Source organism: Danio rerio, chromosome 24 (genome assembly GCF_049306965.1).
Source record: "Danio rerio strain Tuebingen ecotype United States chromosome 24, GRCz12tu, whole genome shotgun sequence".
Taxonomy (NCBI): domain Eukaryota; kingdom Metazoa; phylum Chordata; class Actinopteri; order Cypriniformes; family Danionidae; genus Danio; species Danio rerio.
The window spans coordinates 5,102,538-5,120,184 of record NC_133199.1 but is presented as its reverse complement, the minus strand read 5'-3'; the positions used below and the strand labels follow the sequence as shown (position 1 = coordinate 5,120,184).

The 17,647-nt window shown below is 37.0% G+C and overlaps 1 protein-coding gene across 3 annotated transcripts in view; it reads left to right on the top strand.

Moving 5' to 3' along the window:
• The window catches only part of agtr1b (angiotensin II receptor, type 1b), a 250,778-nt gene that overhangs the window by 88,601 nt on the left and 144,530 nt on the right, over positions 1-17,647 (top strand). Inside the window, exons 1-2 of one of the 3 annotated variants that reach the window (XM_073941399.1) lie at positions 6,872-7,230; positions 7,342-7,424. The exons of the other annotated variants lie outside the window; for them this stretch is intronic. The gene's annotated coding sequence lies outside the window, so the exon portion shown is untranslated. Of the gene's footprint in view, positions 1-6,871; positions 7,231-7,341; positions 7,425-17,647 lie in introns of those variants that run through there. 3 annotated transcript variants of the gene reach the window in all.

The following is a 17,647-nucleotide window of genomic DNA, read 5'->3' as shown; positions in this document are numbered from 1 at the left end:
GAGAGATAGTTTTGCATTAAATGTACAGTCTAACCAATATTAAAAATGCTATTCAGATAGATGGAGCGAGAAGCCATAATAGAGAAAGCGAAATGCATTTCTTTGCTCTCGGTAAACCAATTGTTTGTCGAATCAAATTAATTTGCCTTTAAAGCTGCATTTTGATTTCAGAGGAAGCCTCTCTGGAGGTTGTCACTCTTTTATTATCCTCTCATTTCTAAGGGACAAGCCTGCATTTCTTGGTGCTCACAGCTCGTAGAAGCTCTGAAAATAAACCGATACACCTAGCATCCGGTGTCATTACAGGTCCTGTTTAACGAATTACTCATGCACTATAAATCAAGCAGAATAACTCCATCTCAAGGTGCTTAATTGAAAGCTATTTCTTTTCCGCGGCCACTCATTTGGACGTGGTGAAGGAGCAGATCCGATGATAGATGGAGAACCCAGCGCAAACAGTTTGAGCGAGTCGGGTCTTGATTGATCAGTGCCCTCTGGGAGAAGCGAAGCCTGGATCTCGATCTCAGAGCTTGGAGATTAAAGCTCTAAAAAGTCCCCTGTCCTTCTTGCTTTCCCCTCAACCTCCCTAAAGTCTGACCTTCTTACGTGCATCTGTATGATCTCGTCTCGCCGCCGGGTCAGTGACTCGAAAACTGTCACTGTGTCTTTCAAGAGCGTCGCCGTCCTCCATTGGGCCCGTCGGCTTGATTTAAAATGCTTACAATTTATTAGCAGTCCCCACGGTGTGTTTTGTAATTCCTTTAGACATTTTTGTAAGGGTTTAGTTGTGGCCTTAGTGATGCCCTAGTGCGATACTGTAAACCAACATCAAAGACGGCATTATTCCTTCACGCTGATGCCCATAAAGAGCGTAGCGGCTTTTTTTTTACGTGGATAAAGAAACAAACGTTGTGCAGCTGGAGTGATTCTTTTCACCTCTCCTTCTCATTTCTCCTCTTTTGTCTTGAATACTGTCGAGGCTTGACTCCTTAAGGCAAACAGCATGCAGGGATGTAGCAGCAGTGGCGTGTGTGCGTGTGTGTTTGGAAGGGAGCAGATGTAAGGGTGGATGTGCATGGGCTGGGAACAGCCAGAATCGGTCTCTCCGCTCTATTCCTCGACTGACCCCACTATAAGACTGCCAAAAGAGTCACCGCAGGGGGCCCGAAGCAAACAGACATGCATTTCATAAGGGGTTGTCAATGGAGAAAGTTATGGAAGGACATATAAATGCTGCATACTTGTATTATTAAATATTACATACTTGTATTATTAAAAAATAAAGCATATTAGAATGAAGTCAAATTATTAATATTTGTTTTCAATTTCAATATGAATGTATATTCTAATTATTTTACAATGATTCAAGAAAAAAACCTAATTAAGGGAAACCATCTGTCGCAACCTGATTTTCAATTACAAATAAAAAACATTATTAGTCTGAATAAATGCCATTTTCTGGAGGAATAAATGCCTTAAAGGGTAATATTTATACTTGAAATATGGATGAAATGTTATCAGACGTACAGCTGAAGATATATTTTTCCTTCCTAAACGTGACATTTCCTTTAAAAACGTAATGTTTCAATAACTAATACATAATACAAAACTCATTTATTTTGTCTTTGCCATGAGTTAGCTAAAGCTGCAATATAAAGGTTTAACTACCCTGCAGGCACACAACATTATAAGTAATAGGTAATATTAGGTTCGATTTAGGCCGTACGTTGTACCCCGATTCCCATTTGGTTACAATATAATAGTTTAAATATAACAAAACGTAATAATATTCATGAATCGTGGACGTTGTTGCTAATTTAGTGTATGGTTATGATGTATATTACTTTATTAATGGCAAGCCAAGCTCAGAAATTTTGTTTTGTATATGCGTTGACATAATAATAATAACAATAATAATAATAATTATTTTTACGTAATAATTATTATGTAACATTGCGCGGATTAGACCTTTTTTATCACGGCCTGATGCGGACAGGCTTGTCCATGCCTTTATCACATCATGTCTTGACTTCTGTCACTTCCTCTTCGGGGGCCTACCAGCAAGCTCTCTGAGACTTTTACAGTACATTCAGAATTCTGCTGCACGGGTTTTAACACACACTTCCTCGCGCCATCATATCACTCCTGTACTTCAGCAACTTCACTAGCTTCCTGTTGAATCACGTATTGATTTTAAGACTAACAAACAAAGCATACTGTACATACAAAGCAGTGCATGGGCTAACACCTGACTACATTTGTGACCTAGTAACTCTGGCCACTCCCACCCGCAGTCTTCGTTCCTCATCTGCAATCGTGCTGTATCAGCCATGCTGTAAACTGATAACTATGGGTGGTCGTGCTTTTTTGTACAGTGCGCCTAAGCTATGGAATGGCCTACCCACCAGCATCAGGAATGCTGTTTCTCTGGACTTTAAGAAACTTTTTAAGACTCACCTTTTTACCGTTGCTTTTATCTTAGATTGATTATTTTTGACATTTTATCATCCAATTGTATTGAATCATTCATATTTTATTGCAGCCTTTTTATTCTATTTTATTTTCTGACTGTTTTTATTGTTCTGCTTTGTTTGCCTTGTATGCCTGTTAGCGCTTTCAGACTAAGAAAATCGTTTTATAAATAAAATGTATTATTATTATTATTATTATTAACATCATGTTGACGTCCTGTGCCTACTAGGTAGGTTAAGATTAAAGATCCTATGAAGTGCATTGAAATATGCATTTTTATTCTATGTTTGACACAATCTCAACAGAAACACGAAGAGAGGGTGGGACATAATGTAGCTCCTTCCCTTTTTAAAAAACAGCCTATAGCATTTTGTTTTATCACCGCTATGCCAGTGAGAATAGTTGAGCTCAAGTGCATCAAACGAAAAGCAAATGAAAAGCATCTTGAGGGGGGCGTGGCATCTCAGACACTATAGAGCAGGGGTCACCAATCTCGGTCCTGGAGGGCCGGTGTCCCTGCAGGGTTTAGCTCCAACTTGCCTCAACACACCTGCCTGGATGTTTCAAGTATAAGTAAGACCTTGATTAGCTTGATCAGGTGTGTTTGATTGGGGTTGGAGTTAAATCTGCAGAACACCGGCCCTCCAGGAACAAGTTTGGTGACCACTGCTATAGAGCATTTGATTGGTTATGATCTGATGAGAAGCTGTAGTTATGAGGTTATGTGAATAAAATCGTTGAACCATTTTAGCGGAAGTGACAAACTACAAGCTGTTTATAGCAGTTTTATATCACATAAACAGGAATTGTGTCACCGTTTTGGAGCACACTAGCTTATATATATTAAAAACTAACAAGACTCTCACTAAAATACTCAATGACAGTTCATCACCACTGCATTGTTTCTTGCCTAAGGCTCCAGTGTCATCCCACCTTCTTCGGTGACCTAAGACATTTGCTATACCCAGGAGTAAAACGAAACATCATGAACTCTCTTTTATTCATCGTGCTCTAAAATTGTTGGATAACTTTAATTTAAAGTGTTTAATGTTTTTTTTTAATTTTTGTTTATTCCTTTGTTTGTTTATCATGCTATATAGTAGTATTTTTATTAGTCGCATATTGATTTGAGTGTGTGTTTGATGCATTTCAAGGAATTGTGCTGCAAAACTCTATCAACTGTTTTAATCAACAAACATCAACAAACTATACTGGTACTAACATCTAAAAAACTTTATTTTAATTTCATGAGATCTTTCTCGGTTCAGTTAATTAGGGAAGTCATTCGACAATATTGGTTTGTTCTGTAGCCAATAGAAAAATAGAGGGCCGATACAAAAAAAAAGAAAGGTTTTTACAAAATGCTTATTTCAGTCGAACAAAAATTTTATTTAAAAACAAATTATACACAAGAAGAAATATTACATGACATACTGTGCAAATTGTGCGTTCATTTATAAATGACTTGAAAACTATATTTAAAAATGTATACACAGTTGAAGTCAGAATTATCAGCCCCCCTGTTTATTTTTTACCCAATTTCTGTTTAACGAAAAGAAAATTTGTTCAACACATTTCTAAAAATAATAGTTTTAATAAGTCATCTCTGATAACTATTTCTTTTATCTTTGTCATGATGACAGTAAATAATACTAGATGTTTTTTTACGACACTTCTATTCAGCTTAAAGTAACATTTAAAAGCTTAACTAGGTTAAATGGGTTAACTAGGCAGGTTAGGGTAATTAGGCAAGGTTTGATGGTTTGTTCTGTAGACTATAGAAAAAAAATATAGCTTAATTGGGCTAATAATTTTGACCCTAAAAAAAAACTGCTTTTATTCATGCCAAAATAAAACAAATAAGACTTTCTCCAGAAGAAAAAATATTATCAGACATACTGTGACAATTTCCTTGCTCTGGAAAAACATAATTTGGGAAATATTTTAAAAAGGGGGGCTAATAATTCTGTCTTCAACTGTATATTACTGCCCATACTTAATAAATCCAGTGATTTCAGGTTTTTTTTTTTTTTCCGGAAACATTTTGAAGATTTATATAATCTATATTCCAATGCTTTTCTAATACTTCAAAACAAATAATCCAGAGAAAAGCCCCTCTCCCACAAGATACAAAAATAGCTGTGTTCATGCCCCTCTGTGTCAAAGTTAGGGCACTCAGTGGGGTGCAGACTTCAAAGCAAGAAGGGAATTCTCCAAAAACAACTGCTGGCAATTTCAAATCAACACACCCTTTGAGTCATCCCCTCTCTCAGATTGATTTCCAAAATATTTCCTCTTCCAATTTTCCTTATGATGCACCCCAATTACTATTTAGGCCATTCGTCTGATTATTAAAAAATAATAAAAATGATAATAAATAAATAGACAACAATCAGAAGCATTGTTGATTTAAAACTGGTCAACTAATCAAACTAAATAAATATGTGAATGAATTTTAGCAAGTATTATTAGGAGATAACTATTAAAATTGGCAGAATTAGCGACGTATATTCATAATAGCACGGTGGCCGCAGACAGCAGCTCAAAGATAAGAGCGAGTGGGAGGCAAGAGAGAGCGAGAGAGGCTGAAAGAGAGCCAGAAGAGGACCTGCCTATTTTGCTTAACAGTTGGTGGGAAATGAAAATGACCTGGTGAGGTTAAAGGCCAAAAAACATGTCAAGAATTTCCCAGGATACATTTCAAGGGCGAGCAGGACAGTGAAAAGGAGGCTCGCTTTCATTTGTGCCTCACAATCAGATGCATGTATTTCAGCATCCGTTCAATGAAAAAGGCTTGTGAAAAAGATTATGCTCCATCAATAGAGAAAGAAGCAGACGTGGGTTATTGTGTGTTGGCTGATGGGTTCGGGCTGCATTGCACTGTGGGTAAGCAGGCTCTCTGTGGCCTCAGCAGGAAGCTGGCTGCTCTGGCCCGTCCTCAGGTGCTGTCATTCTCCCCTCCGCCATATTAATTATGGGATAAAGACTCTAATCCGTCGCCTTTGAAGCGCCAGGCTGGTTTTAAAGCTGGACTTTAGAGCACACAAAAAACGAATGCTATATTACTGTGTAATTTGGCGGAAAAAAAACACAGTAACTTACTTTTGTGTTAATTCTTCCCCCCACGGGTCTTGTTTTAACAAATTCCACACCGGGCGTCATGGTGATGCAGTGGGTAGCACGATCACCTCACAGCAAGAAGGTTGCCGGTTCGAGCCCTGGCTGGGTCAGTTGGCATTTCTGTGTGGAGTTTGCATGTTCTCCCAGCGTTTGCGTGGTTTCCTCCAGGAGCTCCGGTTTCCCCCACAGTTCAAAGATATGTGCTATAGGTGAATTGAATGAGCTTAATTGGCCGCAGTGTAAGTAAGTGTGAATGAGTGTGTATGGGTGTTTCCCAGCGGTGGGTTGAGGCTGGACGAGCATCCACTGCATAAAACAAATGCAGTTCATTCCACTGTGGTGGCCCTGATTAATAAATCGACAAAGCCAAAAAGAAAATGAAAGAATGAATGAAATTCCTCACCATTTGTCTGCGTTGACAACTATGCGTTAATCTAATTGATTTTGAATTTGGTGGATTTATTCACATAATTCAAGCATATTAAGAAGGCACTAAAAGCTTATGCACTTTTGCTGTTATTTTACACCCTGAAAACGCAAACCTTTGATACAGTAATGCAGATAAAAGAGCATGTTTTTTTCAAACTGTTATACTCTTGTGTAAACTAGGAATGCCATGAACTCAATATAATATTAAACAATTTAGTATAACGTCCATTAGGGATGCAATGGTTCTCGATAAAACTAAACGTATTGTCCTGTTGTTCTCCAATGGTTGGATGTGCCCTGTGATCCGCCGTTCAGAATATACATTGACTGTTTCTCAACAGGCGTTCTTCAGCGATCTTGCGTTCTCGTGTGACGTCATCATCAACTGCCAAAGTCCAGTTCCAAAACTCAAGAACGCAAGAACGGAGGACTCGTGAAAGTTCCCGCATGTGTTCTTGATATCCAGGATGCATTGATGAAAACTCGCTCGAGAACTCCCAGAAGTCATTGTGGCTAAATAAAGGAGGTGGCAAGCGCAGCATGTAATAAAGATGTATTATTAAAGTTCAGAGATATAACTTATTTATCTCAGGAGTTTCCCTAAATGAGACGATGAACGTAAACACTACCATAAAAAAATTAATATAGGCATAAACATATAAAGAATGCTTATTTGCTTAAATTCATATTAAAATATGGGTTTTATTTGTATTGTGCATAGTATATTTATAATGTTTTTGTGCATTGTAGTATGCATATTGAAAAGAGGAAAAACTATAAATCGTTGTATGAATGCTGTAATGTTTAAATAACTTTCCATTAAACACGCGGGAAGGTCATGTGACCATCTGGAGGAACGCAGCTGCAGCATCTCATTTCAGCACGCGTTCTCTCTTCTCGCGGTCTGCCGAGTTTGTTATTCCGAGGTAACTTGGCAAAACCGGTCTCCACAAGAACCCGTGTTCGTTCTCTGCGTTCTTGTAATTGAGAAACAGCCATTATTAATATTGGTTTGTTAAAAAGAAACTTCTGCAACAAAGCAGTTCCGCCTTTTTACGCCTTCCCTATCCATTGCACGTGCGAAGACCTGTCAATCACCTCCTATGTAAATCTGTTGTTGACATCACGTTTCCTCACGCGTCGGTGTGCGTGTGGAGTTTCTGTGGGTTTCAGCATGGCAAGTGAAGGAGATAAAGCGCAAATGCGCAGGTGAGGGCAAATCACAGCGCATTGTCGTCAGTGTTTCAACAGACACTCAATATAAATTCAGACCGACACAACAACATAACGAATGCTGTTTTTTTTATTGTTGTTGCAAAGCCTAGATCTGTGATCACTAACAGGCGGATAGAGGTTCGTGTCCAGACCCAGAAGCATCCCATATGGACCAGGACATACAACAGGTCTGTTACTTCAGTCCAGCTCCTTCTTGGTGTTCTTGCGCATCGGGTGTGCACCCAATCATGCTTGCCTTGGTAATGCAAGCATAATGTAAACAGAAGTTTTCTTTAATATTTTAAAAGTGCCCAATTATTAATTATTTATGTATTAATTAACACAATGTGTGTTGATATTATTATCTACATAACTGTTTGAGACTGTTGAGTCTTGATGTAAAATAGAAAAAGGGGAAATTTCAGCTTTTTTTAAAGCATTTTATTTGAACATACAATTTTGAAAATGCTCAACTTTTATTTAATTAATGTGAGAACATGCAAATCTGCAGTCAAATGTGTGGAGCTGTTGCAAGGTGTTTGTTATACCCAATATAAATGTTTATTGTTCTTTGAATTGTTCTGTAGGTATTTTTTTCTAAGCATAGCAAAAACCATACCGTACTGAACCAAAACCGTGACCCTAAAACCGTGAGCAGACCATTGAACCATTGCACCCCTAATGTCTATAGTTCAATGCACATACTGAATCTAAAGTGCATTCTTTTGTGTTTTTCGTTAAATTTAAATTTTAAATTTAAATTTTTATTATTATTATTATTTTTGCATTCCTTTTACTATTTTGCATTCCAGTTGCTATCTGAACAGGCTCTGTGCTTGTTTGAATGCACAATGTCCAATCGCTGAGCTCAAAAACTAGGGTAGGTTTTTTCGTGAAAGTGATGTGTGCTGCATGCTGGTCATTTACCCAGTCATCATTAGCCGAACTTTAAACTCCCTAAAACTGCAATGCAAACTCAATTAGATCTGAACCTTTGCACCCCTAGTGTAAACTACAAAATAGAATTGAAAAAAAGAGGAACATCATGCATTACATGCTCACACTATAGCCATGTGCATGCACTTCACAACAATTATGGGCTCCAACCATTTAGACCGCAGATATGACCTCTGTGATATCAAAGTCTCTTGTTTTGCTGTTTAGTTGGATTTATAGCAGTACAAATTTAGTGTCCACACAGATTTAATTTAAAGAATGCTCCAGATTACAAATCTTCCAAACAAGTAAAAAAAAAAAATATATAGAAATATATACATTATACATGTATTTGGCTGAATGACGTTGCATTTTTATCACCCATATGGTGTCATTGGTTTTAAAAGTAATTTGAACCATTAAAGTAGGCAATAAATCAACTGGCTATGCATATACAGTATATATATATATATATATATATATATATATATATATATATATATATATATATATATATATATATTGAAAATTGAATTATAAAATAAACAACAATGTTAAATTTTCATTCATCATGTTATTAATTATATACAGTATACTATTTTGTCCTTTTTTAAAGATGTAATTTTTTTTTACTTTATTCGCGCGTCAAAATCACTTCACAATAGATGGGAATTCATGTCATGGGTGGGGCGCCTTAACGGTGCATTCACACGGGGCTTCAGCGTCAACGCTTGGCAGGGGGAGTGTCATCATAGTAGCATCAGCCAATGAAATTAGTCAGCAATCGACTACTGTCTGAGCTGGTGTATTTGTATACAATGATCTGATTGGCTGACACTTCCATCTGTGCTTAAAAAGTTGAAAAATAGTCCCAACTTATGCAGCGAGCAATGCCACTGAAGAGGTGCCGACTGATCAATAATGTAGTTCAGCAATGCCCGACATTCACCCATTCAAAATGAATGGGAAGCGTTGATGCTGACGGCCCGTGTGAATGGGTCGTAAGCGTGTCAATCACGCAAAACACTCAACTCGCGCGAATCGCAGAACTATTTTTCATTCGTGTATATCGCATTGCAGGATGTCTATTCGTGCCTCTGCCTTGACTTCACATGTAAATCACTCACGTTTGACGTGTCATCCGCGTCTCTTGTGAACGCAGCATTAGGCTTTGATCCCTATTGTGCCGTTTTGGTGTCTGTCATTTTAAATTCAAATAAAATAGTGCACTTTTCAAAAAAAGGCGAAGGTACAAATGCCTCTGTGTCAGCATAGTGGCAGATTAAAAAACAAGACTAATGTGCTACACTATGGGTGGGGCTTTCTCCTTCTTATGACATGCACAAAGGCAAAATGTCAATTAAAGTGTTTCTGCTTGTTTCTTGTTTTTATCAAGTGTTATTATAAAAAAGTAAAACTAATACATTTGTGTCATTAGAAGCTGGTTATATTCATAAACTGTTGCCATACAATTATCTTTAAACCCCTTATAAAAGTGATTTTTGCATAATAGGTCCCCTTTAAAATCAAATGCACATATTAAAGGTTTACTCAAAGGATAGAATTTGACATCACACCAAAATGGTCTGAACTGCAATGTGTGTTCAACTTGACATTGTAGACCCACACAATGCAATATCAATGCTGATACAATATATTATGGAGCCCTAATAACATATAATAACATATATTTAGAAAACTAAACTAAAGTATAAGGCTAAATTATGATTTAATATGCTTGTTTAGAAAACAAGTTTGTGTCATTTTAAAACAGAATCAGACCGAACAACGTATTCTGTTCTGCCTGCCTCTAAAACTTTTACAAGGGCTCCCCCTAAAATGCAAGGCTTTGCCAGTTTTCCTTGCGAGAAATGGAAACGTCTTAAGACCACATCAAAAGAGAGTCCCTGCTGTAGTGCCGGACAACATTGTCAGTGGCCAGGCAAGCCTGAGCTGCGTTCTGTAATGTGAATCAGCAGTAGGCTGTGGTGTGAAGGCCGAGGTAAAGCGAGTGGGTTCTGGATGTATGCCTCCACAGCTCCACATGAGGCCACGGTGAGAGAGTGAAACCTACAGACTAGCTGCTGTTTTTATGGTTGTTGTTTCAGGTGGAGATCCTGGCTAAAGCAGCTGCGGGTTTGAATGCTGCCCTCTTGTGCTGGATTCTTAAAGGATGTTTCAAACATGTAGGAATCTCCCCATTTATTCAAGAGTGTAAAGGCTTACATAATGGTACAAAATCGAAGAAATAATACCATCCAGATGCTTATTGAAATGGCTTGCTCCATCTTTCAGTTTTTGCAGAATGGTAGTAAATGTTCCACTTTTTCTCGATGGATTGATAAGTGGATTAAACAATGTTCGATTGTTCCTAGTGGTTTAGTCAAGAGTTCAATAATTTTTTTTTGAGATATTCCGATAGATAGAATAGATAATGCATGTAAACAGTGTCCAGGACTATTTTTCAAATAGTCAAAATTTCAAAATCAAAAAGCAAACTGAGTATGTGCGCAGAAAAAAACATACCCGCGCACCATACTGCTCCTGCTTGACGCTGATGCGCTGCTCTGCTCCCGGTGTAAGTCTTGGTTGTGAACATGCACAACTGCGCCGCTCATGCATTCTGAAAGACTTTTATGCAGACGTGTCAGCACGCAGTGAGTTTTGCAAGTCGACAAAAAATAAAGTTTAAATAATACAATGGTAATCTTATTTAGACTAAGCAGGCTCCTGGTCGATTTTTTTGTATGAAGCAAAAAGGAGGGATGATGAGTCAGGGAGGTAGGAATTAATAAACCTAATTCTCTGCCATGAGTCGAATCTAAGACAACACAACAGATATTTCTATAAATCTATTGTATTCTATAGTACTGTATAGTAATAGTAATGCAAAAGATTTCTTAAATTATCTTAGCATCACTCCAGTTGTGTCTTTTGATTGTTTTGCAGTAACATTTAGGATTCATTTCTGTTATTTGTTTAGAATAATAGTTGTATAATAACAATAATACTGTTATTTATTTATAATTAATTATAATTTAAAACTAACATGCTGATAGTAACATCTGAATAGCTTTATCTTAGGCCCAACCCCAACTCTTTTTTTTTTGTACACCTAACCGGTTCCCCTACCCTTGGCCCTTGAAACAGAGTGTAAAGGGGAAGGGCTTCAAAATTCCCCCTTAAGAAATGGGACAGCACTACAGCACCTGCACAAGTCATCATATGTCATCACAATCTCCTGCTTTATATTTGATCGACGATCGCGACTGCTGTAGTTATTCGAGTTGCATTATTTTTCGTGGTGTTTTTCTTCAGTAAATCACTAAAGGCGATGCTATCATGTTATCATAACGATATAATGTGGTAATAAGATCGTAACTGTACTGTTCATTTACACAGTGGCCATATTCATCAATGTAAACACACGAAAACAACATTAACATTATAGCAGACACTGTAAAAAGCTCATTCCCAGCCACTAGAAATTTCTGACAGGGTATTCGAGTGTCATCGAGTGACAGAATTTTGTCTTAATTCTATACAGGAGTTATTATTAGGGATTATAGATAGCAAAATTTAGCAGTTCTTTTTTGGTCGAATAATGTAAATAGATAGCCATATGCACAGTATTAGAAATTGTGCAGTCGTGAAAATAATCCCATTGCACACTGCAGTAGTGCACACTGCGTTCTTTTTTTAGCATTGATTGCAGTGTTGAAGTTCATTCATTCATTTGTGCTACTGTGAAACACTGCAACCATCAGCTGTTAAAATGCACTGAACACAGTGCCACGCTTCAGCCTGAAATATGCAACAGTATCAGTATCACTATACGGTTCAATTAAAACAGAGCCTTTGATTTAATAACCACACTGAGCAGTGCTGCAATTAATGTGCGACCTCTTTTATTTATTATCATTTTAAATGTAATATAATTAATTATTAGATTTTCATCAACTCACAAACCCCCTGCAGTTCTCTCACAAATCCCCAGGAGATTAGGAACTGCTTGGAACGCGTTGCTTGTTCTTAACTGATGTCAGAAATGTTTTTGTTTGGTAGTTAGAGACCTAGTTATGTTTTTAAAGGGATTGTATCTCCAAACGGAATTAATATTGTGTATGATTCCCATGAACTTGGAGGACTGCATCCATACATCTCTGCAATGACTCAAATCACTTATCAGTAAAAAGTAATCTGGAATGGCAAAGAAAGCGTTCTTGCAGGACTCCCAGAGTTTATCAAGACTTTTTGGACTCATCTTCAGTGCCTCCTCCTTCATATGACTGCAGACATGCTCAATAATGTTCATGTCTGGTGACTAGGCTGGCCAATCTTAGAGCACTTTGACCTTCTTTGCTTTCAGGAACTTTGATGTGGAGGCTGAAATATAAGAAGGAGCGCTATCCTGCTGAAAAATTTGCCCTCTCCTGTGGTTTGTAATGTAATGGGGCTGCACAAATGTCTTGATACCTCAGGCTGTTGATGTAGCCATCCACTCTGCAGATATCTCGCACACCTCCATACTGAATGTAACCTCAAACCATGATTTTTCCTTCACCAAACTTGACTCATTTCTATGAGAATCTTGCAGGTACTTTGCAGTATTTGTGATGATTGAGATGCAGTTCAACAGATGATTCATGGGAAAAACCTACCTTCTGCCACTTTTCCAAATGATCAAGTCAAGTTTGTTGCTTTTACAACAGGGATCGATAACAAGACTTTTGTCAGTAGTGTATGGTGCGATGACAAACACATACTGTGTTGGCGTGAAACGCTAGAGGAAATTAACATTGAATGGTAACATAATAACGTTAATCGAACTATGTGCTATAACATGTAAAATGAGAATATGACAGGAACATTCAAAAAGCAACTCATGTAAACACCTTAACCTTATTATTGTCTTATTCAGATTAAGGCAAATAATTAGATTACTCTTGTCCATGTAAACGTATCAGTGGATAGTCAATTTAAATATTTAGGGAAACTATTTCTTTAAGGCTTAATATGACTAATGTGGAGTTCTTGTTGTTATTTTAATTAATTAATTAATTAATTTATGTATGGTCCATTCATATTCAGAATTTCTTATTTTGTGTTCAATAACAAAAAAACAAATCATAGGTTTGGAACATAATGAGTGTCTAAATAATAACAGAAATTAATTTTCATTTCCTCTCTTGCTCTTATTAAACTGTTTGGCAACAAAACAGTCAATACAGCCGCATTAACCACCACAGATTTCTTTTGACTTTTAAAGAAAAACAGAAGTCATATGTGGAGAAAGACACAGAGCGAAAAGCGAGGGGGAAAAAATGACCTGCCGCTTTCATGAGGCCAAGAAAAAACAGGTGGAAGAGAGGAAATAATTGTTTGATCTGTCCTTTGCCTGTCGCTGCCCTAATCACTCAAGACTGATTCAGAAAATGCAGGCTTGAATGTCAGAGGGCCACCTGCAGAGAGCTAGTCCGTTTCCCCTGCTCTGCGCGCCCATAGCCTTGTAATCACCACTCTTTCTCTCTGCACCGACTTGGCACTCTACAGCCGCCTTGATTGAGCACCTCAATCTAACAAGGTATCTACCAGTCCTGCCAGACGCTTGCGGACGATTGAAGATGCCCCTGATGATCTCAGAGTAGTGCTTTTCCGCTGTAAACTCCACCACCATAAAGTACAAAAATGATCCAGCTTTTTTATAAACAAAGACAAAACTGGTGCATTATGCACTTACAGGGGTCATTCACTGTTAGCCGTATTGTGGAGAATATATTGGCCACTTTTTCAATATAATGAATAAAAAGATCATCTATAAAGGAACCAATACATTATTCAAATACGTACTTCTGTGTTGCATATAATTTTTTTTAATATTAGTGGTTTTCTTTTGCTTTCTTTTTGTATTTTTTTCTGTTTGATTCTGCTAACTATACTTAAAATGCAGAGAGCACTTACAATAACATCGCATCACAGAAGAAAATAAAAATGTATATTTTTTATATAATAAAAATAAAAATTTCTTTAGTAAGTCTTCAGGAAATACAATATATTTGGACATTGTTTATTCAACCCAGGCTCATTCTGAAAATGTACTACTATATACGTTTCTGGAGAGCGCCAAATACGACCCTGGAGCAACGTTTTTTGGGGAGTTTTTGTTTTCGCGAATCCACTAGAGGCCGCTGTGTTCGCTTTTTAAGATCTCAAATTCCTTTTACGAGTGCCATTTGCACCTGCTGTTCTCGCATAAATCCATCACAGGTCACTGTCGACTGACTGACTGTCTGATTGACTGACCTACCTTCTTCCTTCCCATTCACACCATGTTATTCACTTGTTTATTTTATTTTATGGCTTCTGCTTTTGTCTTTTCCACTTTCTGGAACCATTCTTCGCCGGACTCAAACTCATCGTGGTCAAGTTCTCTCTGCGTCTCAAGTGCGCTGACGTATGGCAAGCTAACCCTACAAACCGGTAACAGTGGCAAAGCCGTCCATACAGAGGTAAGCAGTCAGCTAGTAAGTGAAAAGGATCGGTGTCATACCGCTCGATTTTAAAGGCTAAATGCTGCTATATGTTCGTACTTCTGGCTACATAATTCACGATCTCCAGAAATGTATATAGGGCTACGTTTCCAAAATAAGTCAATGTTGCTATTTGGGCAGCTTTACTGCAGATTTTCCTAATATATATATATATATATATATATATATATATATATATATATATATATATATTTTTTTTTTTTTTTTTACCCCCAGATTTCATATTTTCAAATAGTTTTAGGCCAAATATTGTCCTATCCTAACAAAGAATACACGTATTTCAATGGAAAGATGATTTATTCTAAATTTCAGTTGATGTATGAATCTCAATAATGTAAAAAAACAAACACTTCTGACTGCATTTGTGGTGCAGGGTCACAATTGTCACAGCAATGCTTTTCTTTTTTTGTAGAGAAACACTTTTGTATGTTTCATCATGCAGAAGACCCATTTAAAAAGTTTAAAACATTCTGTATAAAACTTTGGCAATAGCGGTCTGAACATGATGGCAGTATTGATGATTCATAATCGTCATCCAATGTCCAAACTAACACCAATTTTGAACAAAAAATAAGTATCAAAAAATAAAGGTAATCAATGGTGGAAAAACTGCTGAATGCCTCTATCATCATTTCTCTGGATAAGTGGCCAAAATGTTCCACAATATCTTGTACAGGAAGGAGTTTGCTGAATAGCTGAAACTCCCCTGTGATTTCTGTGTCTGTTCCCAATGCCCCCATGTCACTGCTTTGAAGGTCCCACAGGGAATGTCCCTTTAGATCTCTCGTAAAAGACCTCTCACCCCAAAACAGGACTAATTGTTTTCAGGCATGCATGTTTGAGTGACAAGGGTCTTGCTTGCAGCTTGTAGACTGCATAGTCGCTGGTCTGTAGCAAGTATCACTTTAAGGGTTGTTGAATGAAACAGGTGCTTTTCCAGTTTGACAAGGTAATTTAGGCTTTTGCAAAATTCAATGCTTTTTTTTTTACTCATCAAAAGCATTGATATACTCGCATTTGTACTTTCACAGGCTTACTAGACAAGTAATGCTAAATGTAAAAACGAAATGTGTCCATCTGGAGTTGAGATTTTTGACACAAATTTTTTTTAAATTGAAATAAAAACTACTTTGTGCTTCTTAGGCCAAGTTTATACTGTCAGGTCTTGATGCCCAATTCCGATTTGTTGCCTATATCTGTTTTTTTTTATCTGCCTGTCTGTTTACAACAGGGGTGCCCAAACTTGGTCCTGGAGGGCCGGTGTCCTGCAAAGTTTGGTTCCAACCACAATCAGACACACCTGGGCTAGCTAATCAAGCTTTTACATGGCTTTCTAGAAACATCCATGTAGGTCTGTTGAGGCAAGTTGGAGCTAAAATCTGCAGGACACCAGCCCTCCAGGACTGAGTTTGGACATCCCTGCTTTACACATTATTTTAATCGTGACCCATATCTGATTCATGTGTTTACACTTGCTATGCAATTTACAACGTCACACATATGTAAAGATCTCTGTAATTATTTTCCATATTGAATGATAACGATATATATTCCGTTATGAGTTGTTAATGCTTACAGATTTAAAAGAGTATACCCCAACAATGACTGAAGCCATACAAATTAGAGGGTCCGTTAAACGGCATAACATATTTTCAGCAGACAAAATTTCGATGGCAAAAAAATTCTGTAATATCAACACACTTTTAGACTCCCATTGTTGCACATTTCCGCTGTGTGATTGGCTCTTAGATCAATATTGAGTAAAAAAGTCCAGAGCTTATTATAGTTATTGGCATAAATTTGATCGTGATTCTATATAATATTGTTTATCAGCCCAGCCCTACTGTAGTTTTTAATTACTGAATGAATCAGTTTTGAATGAATCAGTGAAATAAATGACTCTTTTTTTTTAACTATGTTTTGTAAATATCTAAGTAGATCCCCAAATTTAGTTGGCTGCCTGCTAAACAGTTGACCATGTTTTTAGTGTTTTAAATAAGGACTGTTAAAGTCATTTAAAGAATGACTGTTTTAATAATGGTTTACACACACAGCATTGTTGGTTTACAACAAAATCAAACAACATAATCCTGTTGCATTACTAAACTTGATTTTGGTTTTATTGCAAAAATAAATAAATAAATAAATAAAAAGACAAGAAAACATGTAAAATGAAAATCTGAAATATTTTCTGACATACTTCAAAAATAAAGTTGATTTAGTGTTCAAAAATGTTTTATTTTTAGTTGTTTTTTTTTTTTTAATAAATTGGTCTTACACTTCATATATTCAGATTTTTTCATAGTATATGTATTAATTCCAGTACTTTTATCATATACCAACATGTTAATCATTTGATAGAGGCTGATATTTTTAGCAAATTATATTTTCAAAGTCAGGATGGAAGCATAAAGGCTGTCGCACAAGTCTTCACCTTGTTTTATATAAGCTGCTCAGCAACGTGGACACCTCCAAATGGTGTTAATAGTGTCACATATATTCTATTAATAAGCTATTATTCATCCAAAAATGTTGTTTCTGTTTTAATGTAATGATGTTTTACCTCAGAGAGGACACGCGTGCCTTAGAATGATGTTTGCTTTGCTGATGTAAACAGAACCTGCGGAGGCTGTGAATAATAGATAATAAAGTTGTAAATAACATTCAGCCTGTTGTACAGAGCGATCGTTTGGAACCCCACTGGAAGGATGATTTGCACACTGTATATGTTTTTTTTTTCCTCAAAGTGACGGCAGCCATGACATGAGTGCACTTGGCAGTCAAAGTGAAACTGTAAGGGCGTACGCATGTCGCATTTTAGAGTTAGTTTTTTTTTCGTTCACAGTGAACACAAAGTGTTGTGCATGAGAATAAATGTGTAACAGTGTCAGTATAACTACTCTAGCCAATATAACTAGCCTGAA